Source organism: Pelodiscus sinensis, chromosome 19 (genome assembly GCF_052426305.1).
Source record: "Pelodiscus sinensis isolate ZL-2025 chromosome 19, ASM5242630v1, whole genome shotgun sequence".
Lineage (NCBI taxonomy): Eukaryota > Metazoa > Chordata > Testudines > Trionychidae > Pelodiscus > Pelodiscus sinensis.
Window position 1 is genome coordinate 23849955 of NC_143070.1, and position 16140 is coordinate 23866094.

General features: G+C 54.8%; 2 non-coding genes across 2 annotated transcripts; both read right to left on the reverse strand.

Annotated features, from left to right (window-relative positions):
• TRNAS-GCU (transfer RNA serine (anticodon GCU)) lies at window positions 1–82 on the reverse strand. The gene has a single exon. It is a non-coding gene; the product is annotated as a tRNA-Ser (tRNA).
• Window positions 83–4375: 4293 nt separating this feature from the next.
• Window positions 4376–4447, reverse strand: TRNAE-UUC (transfer RNA glutamic acid (anticodon UUC)). The gene has a single exon. It is a non-coding gene; the product is annotated as a tRNA-Glu (tRNA).
• Window positions 4448–16140: the final 11693 nt, after the last annotated feature.

The following is a 16140-nucleotide window of genomic DNA, read 5'->3' on the forward strand; positions in this document are numbered from 1 at the left end:
CGATGAGGATGGGATTTGAACCCATGCATGCAGAGCACAATGGATTAGCAGTCCATCACCTTAACCACTCGGTCACCTCATCTGAGCTGTAAGAGTTTGTTACCAATTACCCAAAGCCAGCACTGCCAGGAACCTTTGTGCCACTCGCTGGCTGGCCGGGGACATCCAGGGCTGGAAGGTTTTGGCTTTTCACAATGTTCCCTGGGCTGTTGTACAAAGCTCAGTGCTCGTAAAAAACCCAAACACCCCCTGGCTACATCTACCCTGCAGGCTTCTTACACAAAAACTGTTTTGTGCAAGAGGTCTTGCGCAAAATGTCTTGTGCAAGAGCATGTCCACAGCGCCATGTGCTTTTGCGCAAGAATGTCCGTGGCAGTGTGCACGCTCTCTCGTGCAAGAAAGCTCTGATGGCCATTTTAGCCATAGGGGTTTCTTGCACAAAAAAACCCTCTTGCCCATTCATACTACCTTCTTGTGCAAGAACTCTTGCACAAGAGGGTATATTCCTCATGGGGAGAGGAATAACTCTTGCCCAAGAAGCCCTCTTTTCCTATGTTTTGCCATAAATTTAGTTGCTCAAGAACGCGCATGCAGTGTAGATGCTCCTCAAGTTTTTGCGCAAGAACGGCCATTCTTGAGCAAGAAGCCTGCAGAGTAGATGTAGCCCCTGGGTGCCCAGAGATGAGCTGTCTAGTCACAGTCTGGCTCGGCGCGCGCTCTGCAATGGGAAGATGTCCATGGAGCAGGCAGATGGCAGCAGCACATGGCTCTGGTGGATCCAGCATCCAGAGGAGTGTTTCCAATATGAGTGTTTACTGACAGTGTCCATCTCTGGTCTGATTTCACAGTGTGCTTCCCTCACATAACCCTGCCGCAATTCCTTGACCTTGGCTCTGACTTGGTCTAGGATGCGGGGTAGTGGCCTTTCTTTATAAGACCATTGTCCATTCGGCCATAGATATCCACATTCCTCCGCATGGACTGCAGGGCCTGCAGAGACTCCTCCTTCGACCACAGCTCCAAGAGGGTCTTTATCTGTGGCCCAGACAATGACAGTGCCTGGCGTTTGCTGCCCCTTGCTTGATTTGATTCCCAGCCAATGCAAGGTGGGAAGGGAACAGGCAACCTCCTGGGGGAGATCTTCTTTAACCCTGAACAACAGGAACAAGTGGGTCCCACAGCCAAGGGCTCCCTCTCACCGCTTTTTGTGGGGAGCAGCTCAAACACTCTGTAGTGTGTATTCTCAGATTGCCCCTGTCCCACTGGGCTGTTGTCATGGACCCTCTGTGAGGTCACTGCCTCCTAACCAATGAGCTGAGGTGCTGCACAAGGTGCTTATGATGTCACTGCTGCCTTGCAGGGCTCATGTCCTGCTCCTGGCCAACCCTTTGGCCTGTTTGAGCTGCTCGCCCTGTATCACCCCCACTCACTCAGGGTATGTCTGCACTGCAGAAGTAAACAGGGTCTGAACCACTGCTTCCAATACAGCCAGCTGAAAGGGGAGAGCAGTCCTAGGTGTGGGGACACTCCTTCAGTTGTGTAGCCCTGCAAAATACTCAACTGTTGATATGGAAATACAGCTCATGCTGGGCTGGGAAAGGAATCCGGGCTGTGGCTATGTAAATCCAGTTCAACCAGTGCTATAGGCCTGATGGAGGATCGGTTGTGAGAATGGAATGTGGAGTATTGTAACTTATTTGGCTGTTGTGGGGTCACAAACCATTTTATCTCTAACTGTAGGAATTGTAAAATATGACACCAGTGCTTGCAGGAGAGACACTGTCATTGAAAAAAGTCTGGGGTGGACGAGCCTTTCCCTTCCAGACTCAAGTGGAGTGGACTCTGGGTGTGGGGGGAAGGAGCGTGAACCAGCAGCCCACATGTCCTCCAGCCATGAGCTATGAGACGGGTTCATTCTGCCTCTCCCTCCCCCACTACCCATTCTAATGATAGATCTAGAACAGACTCCTTAAGGAATCTCTTTGTTATTTTGAAATATTGTTCCAGTGGGGGCTGGAATCTTGTCCAGCCTAGTGGGGGGCCAAGAGCTGAAATCACCAAGGAAACTGACAAAGAGCAGAAATCACTGGGGTTAGCCCAGAGCCAGACCTATCCCGATCATAAAAGCAGCAGCTGGCAGGAGCAAGCAGCCAGCAGGGTGAACGGTAGGGGCAAGAGCAGGTAGTTGGTGGGTGGCCAGTAGGAGCAGTGGCGGGTGGCCAACGGAGAGGGTGAGATGCCTCCTATGCCCACTCCCTCCAAGAGTGGGAGATGAGGTCTGAAAATCACGCCTAAGCTCTTATCTGCCCTGAGCAAGGGCAGCAACTGGGAGTGGGGTATAGAGAAAGTTTGGGCACGTGAGTGGGACACGTACATGGCTGGACTTACATTGCTGGCAAAGGACATTGCTCAAGCCACTGTAGCCGAGACTTATTTGTGGGTTGGTTCTGAACCCTGCTTGTGGTATTTTCCCAGGCGAATGCCACGTTACTTCTCGCCCTCTTTCATTAAAAGCTTCTTTTCTACATTCAGACTCTGTGCCGGCAAGTGGGGAAGTATCACCACCCCAAGGTACTCGGAGGGCGGGGGGGATTTCCCAGGCTTCTGGGTGGAGGCTCAAGCCAGTTTTGTGTGAGATGAATGAAGAGAAACCCCTAGACATCGAACCCAGCCCTGGCTGCTGCCAGCACTACCTGGCAGAAGAGATACACTAGCAGGGGGAGTGACCAAAGCACAGGCCTCGCTATGAGCAGGCTTAGAACTTTTTCAGGGAAACCCTATTGGATTTCTAGTCCAACACCTTGACCACTCGACCATCACAGATGTGAAGACAGCAAAGCCCCTGGGCCAGGGGAACTGGCAGATAATCCCAATGCCCAGGCGTGATGTCACCAGCCACACAAAATTCACACAGCAAACTGGGCTCTTAGAGCAGGGGAAGTTTGGGGGCTCGTTGCTCGGCCATGGAGTGAAGCATCAAACCAGCCCCCTCCTGTGGGGCCTATCAGTGTTGCTGAATGTGTGCCCCTGGAAACGGGAAACAAAAGGTCTGGAAGCCACACAGAGACCCTGCTGGGCTGAAGTCCCAATGACTCCACTTTGTCTTTGCCTGTGGGCTTGTCTGTCTGCAGCCTGGAAACCTCCTGGCTCCTCAGACCACTGGTCTGGATGGAGCATTACAGAAGTCGGAATAATGGAATTGCTGTGTAGACGCTTCCATTGTTATTGCAGTATAATGGCCGTTATTCCCAAGGAACGCTGCTGCGTAGATGCAGCCTGAGAGAAACGCTGAGCAAGGGCTCTTACAATGTCAGGGGAGTCATTGAAATGAGATCACTTCTCTAGATATAAAAAGGAAGACATGTCAGGACTGGGATTTGAACCCACATCTCTATTCAGAGACCAGAACACCCAACTGAGGGAAAAACAGAACCTTGGGTCTATCACCTTAGACCACTCAGCCACCCTGACAACTGCGTAAAAATAATCAACCGCAGCTTTCTTACATATGTGAGTTGCTCGGGGAGGCGGCGGGAGCACCTCTCTTTCCCCATCTAACAGCTGCTCTACAGCACAGCTGGGTTTATCCTCACTCACCCTCATCTACCGTTGTGAGGTGTTTTACAGGGAGCTGACAGGAAACAGAAGAGGGGAAACCGCTGGCCGGCAGAACCGAGGCCTGGGATTGTCCTATGCCAGGGAGACTGTGTCAGTGCCCTTGGGGATCCTGAGCAGGGTTGGTACTTGGGTTAGTACTTGGGGTGGGGCCGGGGGCTGTTCTGAAAGGCTGCGTTAGACCCTTTTGTCCTTCCCTGTCTCACCCCAGCGCTGAGCAACACCCGTCTGCGCATCCGTGTCTCTGTGGCAGGAACCTGCCCAGGCAGCTCTTCCAGTGAAGCCCCTGCCTGGCAGCACCGAGCAGTGAGAGCTGAGTGAAGGGGGAGGCAGGACCAGGAGGAGAAGGCTCCATGACTGTGTCAGAGGGAGGCTCTGCCCTGGCCAGTGGGGAATCGTTGCCTCTCCGAGGGGCCCAGGCCTGGTGAGTCATTTCCCCAGGTTACTGAGTGGGGGCTGGAGCCAGTTCTGGGTTGTCTCCTTCAACAACCAAACTGAACCAATGGATCTTGTGCCCACCTGACACTGTGCTGGGCTAGTGCTGTGTGTGCCACAGAGCTTCCTACATGGGAGAGGGGAGGGGCAGCTTGAGTCACCCAGCTCCGCCCCTTCTGAAGGGCTTGTGAAAATGGCAGGTGCTGTCTTGGCAGTGAGGGAGAGGTGGGAAAGGGGCCCTGAGTGAACCTCTTGGGTCACAGCTGCTGTAACAAAGAGGTAAGATGAATGACTTGGCAGATGTCAGGTGAAAACTGAGGCTGGCTTCCCTGACTGGGAATTGAACCCAGGCCTCAGCAGTGAAAGTGCTGAATCCTAAACACTAGACCATCAAGGACACAAGAGCAAGGTTCTTTCCTTACCTAAACTAGCCTTTCACAGACCACTTTCTGTCCCCTTCAGGACATGGGTCCATTTTCCATTGCCCAGAGGGGACAAGAACAGAAACCAAACAGAACATCAAAGCAGCCAGACAGGGCCATGCCAATTGCCCAACTAGCCCAGGATCCTGTCTCACAACAGCAGCCAATTTCATTGCCCAGTGGGAATCCTCAGGACAGACAATTGTTAAGTGATCCCTCCTGTTGCCCATTCTCAGCTTCTAGAATACACCAGCTCAGGACACCTTCCCTGTCCATCCTGGTTAAATGCCATTGATTGACCTTTCCTGCATTACATTATCCAGTTCTGTTTTGGACCTTCTTGTAGATTTCACCTTCACAACATCCTGTGGCAAGGAGTTCCACTGGGTGCAAAAATGCTTCTTTTTAATTTATTTTTAATTTGGTTACTTACCAGTTTCATTCTGTCACCCATGATCTTGAGTCGGAGAAAAAAAATTCTTCTTGCTTTCTGCACCCGTGTCATTTTTACATGAAACTGTCCCATCACCCCTGAGTCTAGACTACATCTAGACTGTGCTCTCCCCAAGATCTCCTCCCGCAGAAGAGATGCAAATCTGCTGATACTTTTTGAGGAAGAGATTTTTCCGATTTTTGGCCCCGTGTAGCCCACCCGTGGGAAAACTGCTCATAGCCGGGGGAATTAGCTCTTCACTAAGCACGTGAGAGGCAGTGGGATCAATAGCCACATTCCTCAGTGTCTGTGGTGTTCTCCTTCCTTCTTCTCACAGGCAGAGTCGGGGGGCTCTGAGCACCCAGAGACCAGTCCCTCTTCCTCCCTGGTCTCTGAAAAACCCAGCGAGTGGAGCACGGAGCTGCTGGGCCTGGTGGAGTGTTGGGAGAGGGGCTAGTGCTCCCTTTGCGCACGAGAGGTAGGAGGATTCACTCCCATCTTCTCCTGCCTGCTCACTGGTGCTGAGGGGCTGGCCCCTTTCCTGCCACCCCAACTCTTATTCCCACAGTGCACTTTGTGCAGGGGCCCTTGGTCTTTGTGCCAAGGCATGTGGCTGGGAGCCAGGACTCAGGGCCCTTCCCCAAATATACAACCCCCACCCCACCCAAACCCTCTGTTCAGCTCTCACTGTTTGGCTGCCTCCAGCATAGGCTGAGCAGGTGACCTGCCCTACAGCTGGGAGAGCATCAGGCACCTGACCACAAGTCTGATCAGTCTGGGGACCAAGCTCCATTGGGCCTCAGACACCCAGCACAGGAGTAAAACTGCCTCTGGGGAACCTCAGCACAAGGAATGTAAAACCCACAGAGCACAAGGAGCTCACAGCAACCAGGCCAGCCCAGCAGGCCCCACTGAGATTTGACCTCAGCTTGCAGGATTCAGTGTCCTGAGTGCTGCCCCTTACACCATGAGACCTACATATACAGCTTCTGGTGGGGACCTGGGACACTCAGGTCTCAGGCTGGCCTCTGCTCTCCTGGCTTCCCACCAACAGCTTCATCTCTCAGGACTCTCTGGCTACGTCTACATGGCACATTGATTTTGGAATAAGCTGTTCTTGAATAGTGATTCCAAAATAGCTTATTTCGAAATAGCACGTCTACACTGCAGGGAAACCTCAGAATAGTCTGAGTCAGACTCCCCTAATGTAGACAAGCTACCTCGATTTAGAGCCCTGGGAGAAATAACTTAGAATGGCCCTAGGGAGGGGCCATTTTGAAAAGCGGAAGTGGCGCATCTCCACACGCATTATTCTGAAATAGCTAATTGGGAACAGGCGTTATTCCTCGTAGAGTGAGGTTTGCAGAAGTTGTAATAAGCCATCTATTACTTTAGATTATTTCACATTAACGGAATTGCTGCACAGACTTTGGCATTGTTATTCTAAATGGCCATTATTCCAAAATAACTTTTCTGTGTAGACAGAACCTGTGTCCTGCCCCAGCTCTGCTGCTTTCAGGACAAATTCCTTGTTAGGGTCCATCACAATCTGGGGTCAGTGAGGGTCCGTCCCACCTGAGATGTGTGGCCGCTCTCTGGGACAGCAAACACGGACACAAGGCAGGATTCTCTCATTCTAGGACCATTCATTGGTTTTTCACCTGTCAGAGCTACAGACTAACAGGGCCCCCCCCGAAGGGACCGACTATGTGGCCCCCAGACCTTTTGTTTGCTGGTGCCTAGATGCCAGGGGCCCAGACTCTGCAACACTCACAGGACCCACAGGAGGGGGCTGGTTTGATGCTTCACCCCACGGCCCAGCAACGAACCCCCCAGCTCCCCCTGTGAGCTGGGAGCCAGGTTTGCTGTGTGAATTCTGTGGGGCAGGCGACATCAGGCCTGGGCACTGGGATTAGTTACCAGTTTCCCTGGCTCTGCGGCATTGCTGAGCTCACAGCTGTGATGGCTGAGTGGTGAAGTTGTTGGATTAGAAATCCACTAGGGTTTCCCTGCGCAGGTTCAAATCCTTCTCACAGCAAGGCCTGTGTTTTAGCCACACTCCTTCCTTGGGCAACAAGCTACACAACCCCTCTGATACTCTCCTCACCCTCCCCATCCGGGGCCCATCCCCTCTGCTCCTTTCAGAGACTACGAGGTAGAAGGGCAGTGTCCAGAGAACAGGGTTTTCCAAAATTTGGTGCCATGTAGCAGCAGGTGGCAGGAGCCAACGTGGCTTGACAGCCTGTTCCATCCTAGTGCACTGACCTCCCAGCCTGCTGCTGCTCTGGGAGGGGGTGTCTGGCCGTGTGCATCGGGGCATTGTGATGCCACGCGTGATACCAACACAGGATGCTCTGCTGCAGCGTCCTCGCCCTGCCTCTGACCCCAGGAGCTACTGGCAGACGGGCACCGACCCTCCGTCCTCACCTTCTGCAACCAGCTGTTCCCAAGAGGGCAAGTTTGGGCAGAAGGTGATTCCAGGATTCTGTTTCTGCCCTTGTGGACAGAGAAACCGGGACAAAGCAGCAGCCCCAAAAGGCTCTTCCATACTCAGCTTACAGAGCAGAGGCCTGCAGTAGTTGCTCAGCAAGGCTGTGTCTACACTGCCCCCGCTTATGCAAAAAATATGCAGATAAGACAAAGCGTGCAATATCGCTGTGCTTCATTTCCATAATTAATGAGGCTCCGTTTTTGCAGAAGAGGCTTTTGTGCAAAAAGGAGCCATCTAGACAGCGCCTTTTCTTGCACAAACCCAGGAATATTCCGCGCTTTGCCTCATTTGCATTTTTTTTTTTTTTTGCACAAGAAGGGAGGCACTGTAGACATAACCTATGGCTGATTATTTTCAGGAATAACGGAATTGTGCAAGAGGGTTTTTCTTGCGCAAGAAGGGAAATGTAGACAGCTCCTTCTTGAGCAAGAGCCTCTTCTGCAAAAATGGGGGCTCATTAGACATGCAAATGAGACTGGGCAATATTCCACACTTAGTCTTATTTGCATAGCTCTGGCACAAGATCGCGCCAGTGTAGACATAGCCTGTGTGTCCCTACATGGCTGGTTTGACCCCAGCAGGTATCCCTAGAGAGCTAGTTTGACTCCAGCTCTAAGCGGAGCTTCTTTTCCCTCCCCTGGCTGAGGCAGGACTTGACAGCTGCTGGGTGGAGCAGTAGGGCAGGCAAGGACCTTCCAGGGGGCACAGGCAGGCTCTCCACAGAGGAACCAAACAAGGGAGCAGCCACAGGGACTGTCAAAGCCTGGGACTGAACCAGGAACCATTAAATTTGCGCTCTGAGAATCACCTCACTGAGGGTATGTCTACACTACCCCGCTAGTTCGAACTAGCGGGGTAATGTAGGCATACCGCAATTGCAAATGAAGCCCGGGATTTGAATTTCCCGGGTTTCATTTGCATAAGCGGGGCGCCGCCATTTTTAAATCCCCGCTCGTTTGAACCCCGTGCAGCGCGGCTACACGGGGCACGAACTAGGTAGTTCGAACTAGGCTTCCTAGTTCGAACTACCGTTACTCCTCGTGGAAGCCTAGTTCAAACTAGGAAGTCTAGTTCGAACTACCTAGTTCATGCCCCGTGGAGCCGCACTGCACGGGGTTCGAACGAGCGGGGATTTAAAAATGGTGGCGCCCCGCTTATGCAAATGAAGCCCGGGAAATTCAAATCCCGGGCTTCATTTGCAATTGCGGTATGCCTACACTACCCCGCTAGTTCGAACTAGCGGGGTAGTGTAGACATACCCTGAGCTACTTCAGTAAGTATGCAGTTTGTTTTGCCTGGTCCCATCACTTCTCTCTCAGGGGTGTGTCTACACGGGTGCGATCTTGTGCCAAAGCGGCCACTTTTGCGCAAAACCTTCCTGCCTGTCTACACTGGCGGGGAGTTCTTGCGCAAGAACCCTGACGTTCTAATGTATGAAATTAGGGCTTTTTGCGCTAGAACTATGATGCTCCTGCTCAGGAATAAGCCCTCTTGCACAACTGTTCTTGTGCAAGAGGCCAGTGTAGACAGGCGACATGCATTCCTTGCACAAGAAAGTCCTATGGTGAAAATGGCCATCAGAGCTTTCTTGCACAAGAGAGCGTCTACACTGGCACGGATGCTCTTGTGCAAAGACACATGCCAGTGCAGACGCTCTCTTGTGCAACTACTTTAGCGCAAGAACATGACAGTGTAGACATAACCAGGGAGATATAAGGCTGTATTTTTCCACAGCCTGAAGTCACCTGACACACACAATTCAACCAGCAAGCCTGGGTCCCAGAACTCAGGTAGCATGTGGGGGTCTCATAGTTGAGCCATGGGGTTCAGCATCAAACCAGCCCCCACCTGTGGGTGGTGTAATTGTGCTGGAATCTGGTTACTCTTGTCCGTGGACAACGAGAAACAGTCTGGTGGGCCACACAGAGAACCCTGCTGGGATAAAGTACAGGCAACTGACGACTCTGTCTTGCTGCCTACAGCAAATCCTCCAGGTTCTGCACGGTACTGGGTGGAAGTGGTGTCACTTGTGCAGCAGCACAGAGTAGTTTAAACTCTGAAGCTAAATGAACACTTGGGAGAAAGAGGCTCCTTGTTACAAATTCAACATTCAATACCACAAGGTTCGTAAGGACTGTGCTTGGTTCTTTGATTTGAGGCAAAGGGCTTGTTCTCACTGCCCAGGTGCTCCAGGAATGAGACTCTACGTGGCACTACATGGCATAGTGGAACCAGGCTAGAGATGCAGGGGGTAGGAGGGGCTGAGCTTGCATCTCTTGCTGCTGCCCCTGGTGCCTGCAAATCTGGTCCCTGCCACTGCCAGGCTCCGCCCCCTCCCGGTGCTAAAGGTGGAGGTCTGTGGGGGGGCTGGGCACGAGGGGGGGGGGTCTATAGGTAGAAGAGGGCTGGGCACAGGGTATATCTGGAGGAGATCTCTGGCAGAGGGGAAACTGGGCATGGTGGTTGCTGGGTATCAGCTCTGCGGGGTAGGGGCCAGTGTGGTGGACTCACTAGCAGTGCAGGGATGGGGCAAGGATGCAGGTGGAAGGGGAGTGCATGGGTGGCTTGGGGATGGTATTATCTAGGAGTTGGGTTGCAGGAGGCTTGGGGTAGGAGAGGCAGGAGGTTCCCTGTTCTTTTCATAAAGACAATGCTGAAACATTTTGTGTTTGACATAATATTTTATTTAAAAATGAAGCCAGGCCAACAAACCCCAATTGGGGTCAACCCTCCTCCCCATCTGGCCACAGCATCATAACACTCCTGTACCCGCTCCCCCCCTCCCTCCGCAGACTCCAAATCTGAGCCTATCATACACGGGAACCCCCTGTCCTGAGCCTCTTACATCCCCAAACTCCTGCATCCCCACAACCCAGTCTGCTGCCACAACACCCCTGCACCATCCACACACTGAAAATCTGTGTCCTGAGCCACTCCTACTGCCAGCCTCCCTGTCCTGAGCCCCTCATGCACCCCAGCCCAAACTCCTGCACCCTCACAACCACAAGCCTGTAGTTTGCTCAGTGCCCCAACCCCCCCCCCCCCCCCGCCAACCCCCACACTCTCCAGCCTGGAGCCTCCTCCCCAAGCCAGCATCCTCCTCTCTACTTGCTCCTGCACCTAAATTCCCTCTGGGTATGTCTACACTACTCTCCTAATTCGAACTAAGAGGGTAATGTAGGCATACCGCACTTGCAAATGAAGCCCGGGATTTGAATTTCCCGGGCTTCATTTGCATAAGCCGGGCGCCGTCATTTTTAAATTCCGGCTAGTTCGAACCCCGTGCCGCGTGGCTACACGCGGCACGGAGGAGCTAGTTCGGATTAGGCTTCCTAATCCGAACTAGCTGTACTCCTCGTGGAATGGGGAGTACAGCTAGTTCGGATTAGGAAGCCTAATCCAAACTAGCTACTCCGTGCCGCGTGTAGCCGCGCGGCACGGGGTTCGAACTAGCCGGGATTTAAAAATGGGCGGCGCCCGGTTTATGCAAATTAAGCCCAGTAAATTCAAATCCTCGGCTTCATTTGCAAGTGCGGTATGCCTACATTACCCCGCTAGTTCGAACTAGCGGGGTAGTGTAGACATACCCTCTCAGAGCTTGCACCTCTCACCCCTTCCTAGTGCTTTTTTGGTGATGGTCTGCCCTAGAATGGTGCACTGGTACCAATTTCCCCCCGGTGCGACTTTTTTGTTTCCCCCTTTCCCCCCTCTGTGGTATGTGGCTCTTCACACTCTATCCACAGCTATTTTGGCTCTTCGTCTCTAATGGGTTGTCCACCCTGCACTAACCCAAAAGAGCAGTGGATAGTAGTGCAAAGAGCCACACATCCCTCCACCAGAGCCAGGTCCTCCACTCTAATCCAATGCCCTCCCCCAGAGCCAGGTACCCCCAGGCCCCTCCCATTCTAACCCAATGCCTGGGTCTTACTGGAGCTGCCACAGCCACGGCCTCACACTTCTCCCTCCAGGCACTGGGGCACGTGCACAAAGCAGGCATGCAGCTCTGAACGAGTCGCAACCCCGAGAGCCGCATTTCTGTAAGCAAAGAGCCGTATGTGGTTCAATAGCCACATATCAGCCACTCCTGTCCCAGACAGATGTGCACATCAGCACGGTAGCAGCAGCTGTTGTGGGACTCTAGAAATCTCCTCCCGCAACTCCCCACATGCCAGGCACCAGCCAACCAAAGGGAGGGTTGCAGGGTCTTGAGTAGAACAGAGTGTTGGGGGAGGGGTCTGTATCTACTTGGGGAAACTCCTCAGTCCCGCATCCCAGGCACGTGCTGTGGCACAAAGACCAGTGGTCTCTGCACAACGTGTCTTGCAGGGATAAGAGCTGGGGCAGCAGGGAGGGGCAGCCCCTCAGCACCAGAGAGCATGCGAGAGAAGATGGGAGCAAATCCGGCTACCGCTCCCTTGAGATGGAGACACATTTCCATGGGGGCAGAGCTAAGCTCCTAATTGTGATGGCCGAGTGGTTAAGGTGTTGGACTAGAAATCCAATGGGGTTTCCCTGTGCAGGTTTGAATCCTGTTCACAGCCTCTGGGCATGGTGGAGGTTCCTCCTACCAGATGTCTGGCCTGCTTTCTGCAAAGCGCTCTGGCTTTTGCTTGTTTCTGCTTGCCTGTCCATAGTAGGTAACTAAAGGAAGACAGGACCCATCCCACCTGTCCAGCAGCCAGCTGGAGCACATGACCTTGGTATTATTAACACCACACTTGAACCAGCTGAGCTAGCTGGTCCCCCAAATAGCCCTTTCAGAAAGGAGCCTCAGGCAGCTCTGGACCAAGGGGGGTCATTGTAGGCGGGGGGATTAGTTTGAGTAGCAGAGCTCTGGCTGACCCTACAAAAGGCAGGGGGATCCATACCCACGTTCTCCAGTGATGGGGAAACCTCATTTCTCTTGTCACAGGCAGAGCCAGCCCCAAGGGCCTCCAGTGGCCCCTCTCTCCTTCAACCTTCTCTCCCCAAAAGCTACTTGGGCCAGGGCAGGAAGCTGCTGGGACTCAGCCTCCCTTTGCCAGGCCGTGACAGAAGCCATGGGGACAGGTCCCAGGCGGTGGCGGAGGGGGGGCAGAGTTGCCCCATTGAGACTGTCAGAACCAGACAGAAAAAGCCACCTCCCTCCTGCTTGTTTTCTGGTCTCTTCTTTCAGCCCCACTCCTGCCTGGGCCTGGGTCCCTTCTAGCCACTGACTCGCATCTGCTGAGCTGTACCTGGGGGCTGTGGGGGGCTCAGGCGTGTGGGGAGGGGTCCCTGGTCACTGCGCAGGCGGAGGAGGCTGGGGTCTGTCTCTGCTCCGGGTACAGAGCCCAGAGCTGACTGAGCTTCCCGGGTCAGACGCTGCTGCCTCCGATATCGTGATCTGGGAGCCCAGGCTGAGCAGCGGGTGCGTAGCGAGGACTAAGGAGACGTTCACAGCGGCCCCTCTGTGCCCACCCCGGCTGGGGACGTTCCCCGGTGCCTGTTACCAGCCCCTTGGGGCGGCCCCAGGCGCTGCCGGCATCAGCTCCAGGGGCCGGGGAGAGAACTGGGGGGCAGGAAAGTGACTCGGCCAAACCAGCCTGAGTTTGTGCCGCAAACAGCCACGAAGAAGGAAAAGCACCAGGCGGAAGGTCGCTCGCTCCGCTCAGCGCGGGGATCGCCCGCCGGCCCCGGGGAAACCGCGCAGCCGAGACGGGAGACGCTGGCGCGGCCGGGAGAGGGGTGGCGCAGGCAGGCTCCCCGCGGGGAGCAGCGACTCTCTCTCCGCGCCCAGCGGCGCTTGCCCCGCAACCCGCATTCGCTGCGGGAGCCGAGCCTTGTGCCGCCCCGCTGGGCTCAGCGCCGGCCGGCAGACAGGCAGCGTTACCGCACCGGGGCGCCCGGAGACTCTACGGCGGATCCTTTTCGCTGCCTCCGCCCGTCACCAGCGGGGACTCGAAAGGCAACTCCCTCCTGCCCGGCAGCGGAAAGAGCCGCGGCCCGTGCGGGGATCGAACCCGCCGCCTTGGAGCCATTGGCGCCGCGCGCTGCCCAGCAAAGCCACCGGCCTGGGCGCGGTCCCGATTCACCTGCTTTAATTGCGGGGAGCAGCCCCGCCCCCGCGCCACTTCCCCGGGACACTCGCCATTGGGCGGCGCTGCCCCGGCTCTGGCCGACACGTGCCCGGGCACGAGGCCAGACACTGATGCGGGCAGAGAAGCCGGAGGCGACCGCAAGGGACCAGCTGGAGACTCCCCACCTAGATGAAAGGGGAGGGGCTAGCGCAGGGGGCGTGGTTAGCGGGGGGACAGTAGAGCGGGCGGAGGACGCTCCGGCAGCCGCAGCACGAGCCCCGCAGACGCTACTGCCACGCGGACCGCGCCGAACCACCTTAGCCTCAGACACCTTAGCCACGCCCCAGAGCGCATTAGCCCCGCCCACTTTCACCCTTCCGACACCCTCAGCGTTCTCTGACTGCGCAGGCGCAGTTTTTCCCGCCAAAAGAGGACGAAACCAAAAAAGCGGAGGGGACCATCGTATATCCCCCGCACCACGCCGCCGGCACGTGGTATCGCCCAATTCTGAGGGTATAAAAAGGTCTCGCCTTAGCCACGCCCCTTTCCTTCCTGCACACACCCCCTGCAGCGCGTCTGGCCGGGAGCGGGGGGGGGGGCGGAGCAAGAGCAGCAGCCCCCGGGAAACGCCCCGGCACCGGGCAGCGTCCTGCGAAGCGCTGATAGGACCCGGGTAAGTGTTGCCTTTTGGAGCTGGACGCTGTGTTTTCAGCTGACTGTGCTATGTATCCTAGGGTCTGTGTGTGTGGTGATTTCCTGTGCTGGGTCCTGGGACGGTTTCACTGTGTTGCTCATTGCTAATGGCGTGTTCTGGGAGTGCTTCTTTACAGGTGTCTCTTTAGGACATAGCAGTGGGGGCAGGGTGTTGAACTGGGCCTCCTTCTTAGAGCCACCAGCCTTCCAGCACAGCCAGGCAGAGGGGAAACTGAGGCAGCAGCCAACAGGAGAGCTTGCCTTGGGAATCGGACCTGGGGTAAGTGTTGTCTTTTGGAGCTGGACGCTGTGTTTTGAGCTGACTGTGCTATGTATCCTAGCGTCTGTGTGTGTGGTGATTTCCTGTGCTGGGTCCTGGGACAGTTCTGGTGTGTTGCTCATTGCTAATGGCGTGTTCTGGGAGTGCTTTTTTACAGGTGTCTCTTTAGGGTGTATCAGGAGTGGGGGCAGGGCGTTGAACTGGGCCTCCTTCCTAGAGCCACCAGCCTTCCAGGAAAGCCAGGCAGAGGGGAAACTGAGGCAGCAGCCAACAGGAGAGCTTGCCTTGGGAATCGGACCTGGGGTAAGTGTTGCCTTTTGGAGCTGGAAGCTGTGTTTTGCGCTGACTGTGCTATGTATCGTAGCGTCTGTGTGTGGTGATTTCCTGTGCTGGGTCCTGGGACGGTTTCACTGTGTTGCTCATTGCTAATGGCGTGTTCTGGGAGTGCTTTTTTACAGGTGTCTCTTTAGGACGTAGCAGGAGTGGGGGCAGGGCGTTGAACTGGGCCTCCTTCCTAGAGCCACCAGCCTTCCATCACAGCCAGGCAGAGGAGAAACTGAGGGAGCAGCCCACAGGAGAGCTTGCCTTGGGAATCGGACCTGGGGTAAGTGTTGCCTTTTGGAGCTGGACGCTGTGTTTTGAGCTGACTGTGGTATGTATCCTAGGGTCTGTGTGTGTGATGATTTCCTGCACTGGTGCTGGATCCTGGGATGGTTTCGCTGAGTTGCTCATTGCTAATGGCGTGTTCTGGGAGTGCTTTTTTACAGGTGTCTCTTCAGGACGTAGCAGGAGTGGGGGCAGGGCGTTGAACTGGGCCTCCTTCCTAGAGCCATCAGCCTTCCAAGAAAGCCAGGCAGAGGGGAAACTGAGGGAGCAGCCAACAGGAGAGCTTCCCTTGGGAATCGGACCTGAGGTAAGTGTTGCCTTTTGGAGCTGGACGCTGTGTTTTGAGCTGACTGGTATGTATCCTAGGGTCTGTGTGTGGTGATTTCCTGTGCTGGGTTCTGGGATAGTTCTGGTGTGTTGCTCATTGCTAATGGCGTGTTCTGGGAGTGCTTCTTTACAGGTGTCTCTTTAGGGTGTATCAGGAGTGGGGGCAGGGCGTTGAACTGGGCCTCCTTCTTAGAGCCACCAGCCTTCCAGGAAAGCCAGGCAGAGGAGAAACTGAGGGAGCAGGCCGCAGGAGAGCTTGCCTTGGGAATCGGACCTGGGGTAAGTGTTGCCTTTTGGAGCTGGACGCTGTGTTTTGAGCTGACTGTGCTATGTATCCTAGCGTCTGTGTGTGGTGATTTCCTGTGCTGGGTTCTGGGACAGTTCTGGTGTGTTGCTCATTGCTAATGGCGTGTTCTGGGAGTGCTTTTTTACAGGTGTCTCTTTAGGGCGTAGCATTAGTGGGGGCAGGGCGTTGAACTGGGCCTCCTTCTTAGAGCCACCAGCCTTCCAGGAAAGCCAGGCAGAGGGGAAACTGAGGGAGCAGCCCACAGGAGAGCTTGCCTTGGGAATCGGACCTGGGGTAAGTGTTGCCTTTTGGAGCTGGACGCTGTGTTTTGAGCTGACTGTGCTATGTATCCTAGCGTCTGTGTGTGGTGATTTCCTGTGCTGGGTTCTGGGACAGTTCTGGTGTGTTGCTCATTGCTAATGGCGTGTTCTGGGAGTGCTTTTTTACAGGTGTCTCTTTAGGGTGTATCAGGAGTGGGGGCAGGGCGTTGAACTGGGCCTCCTTCTTAGAGCCA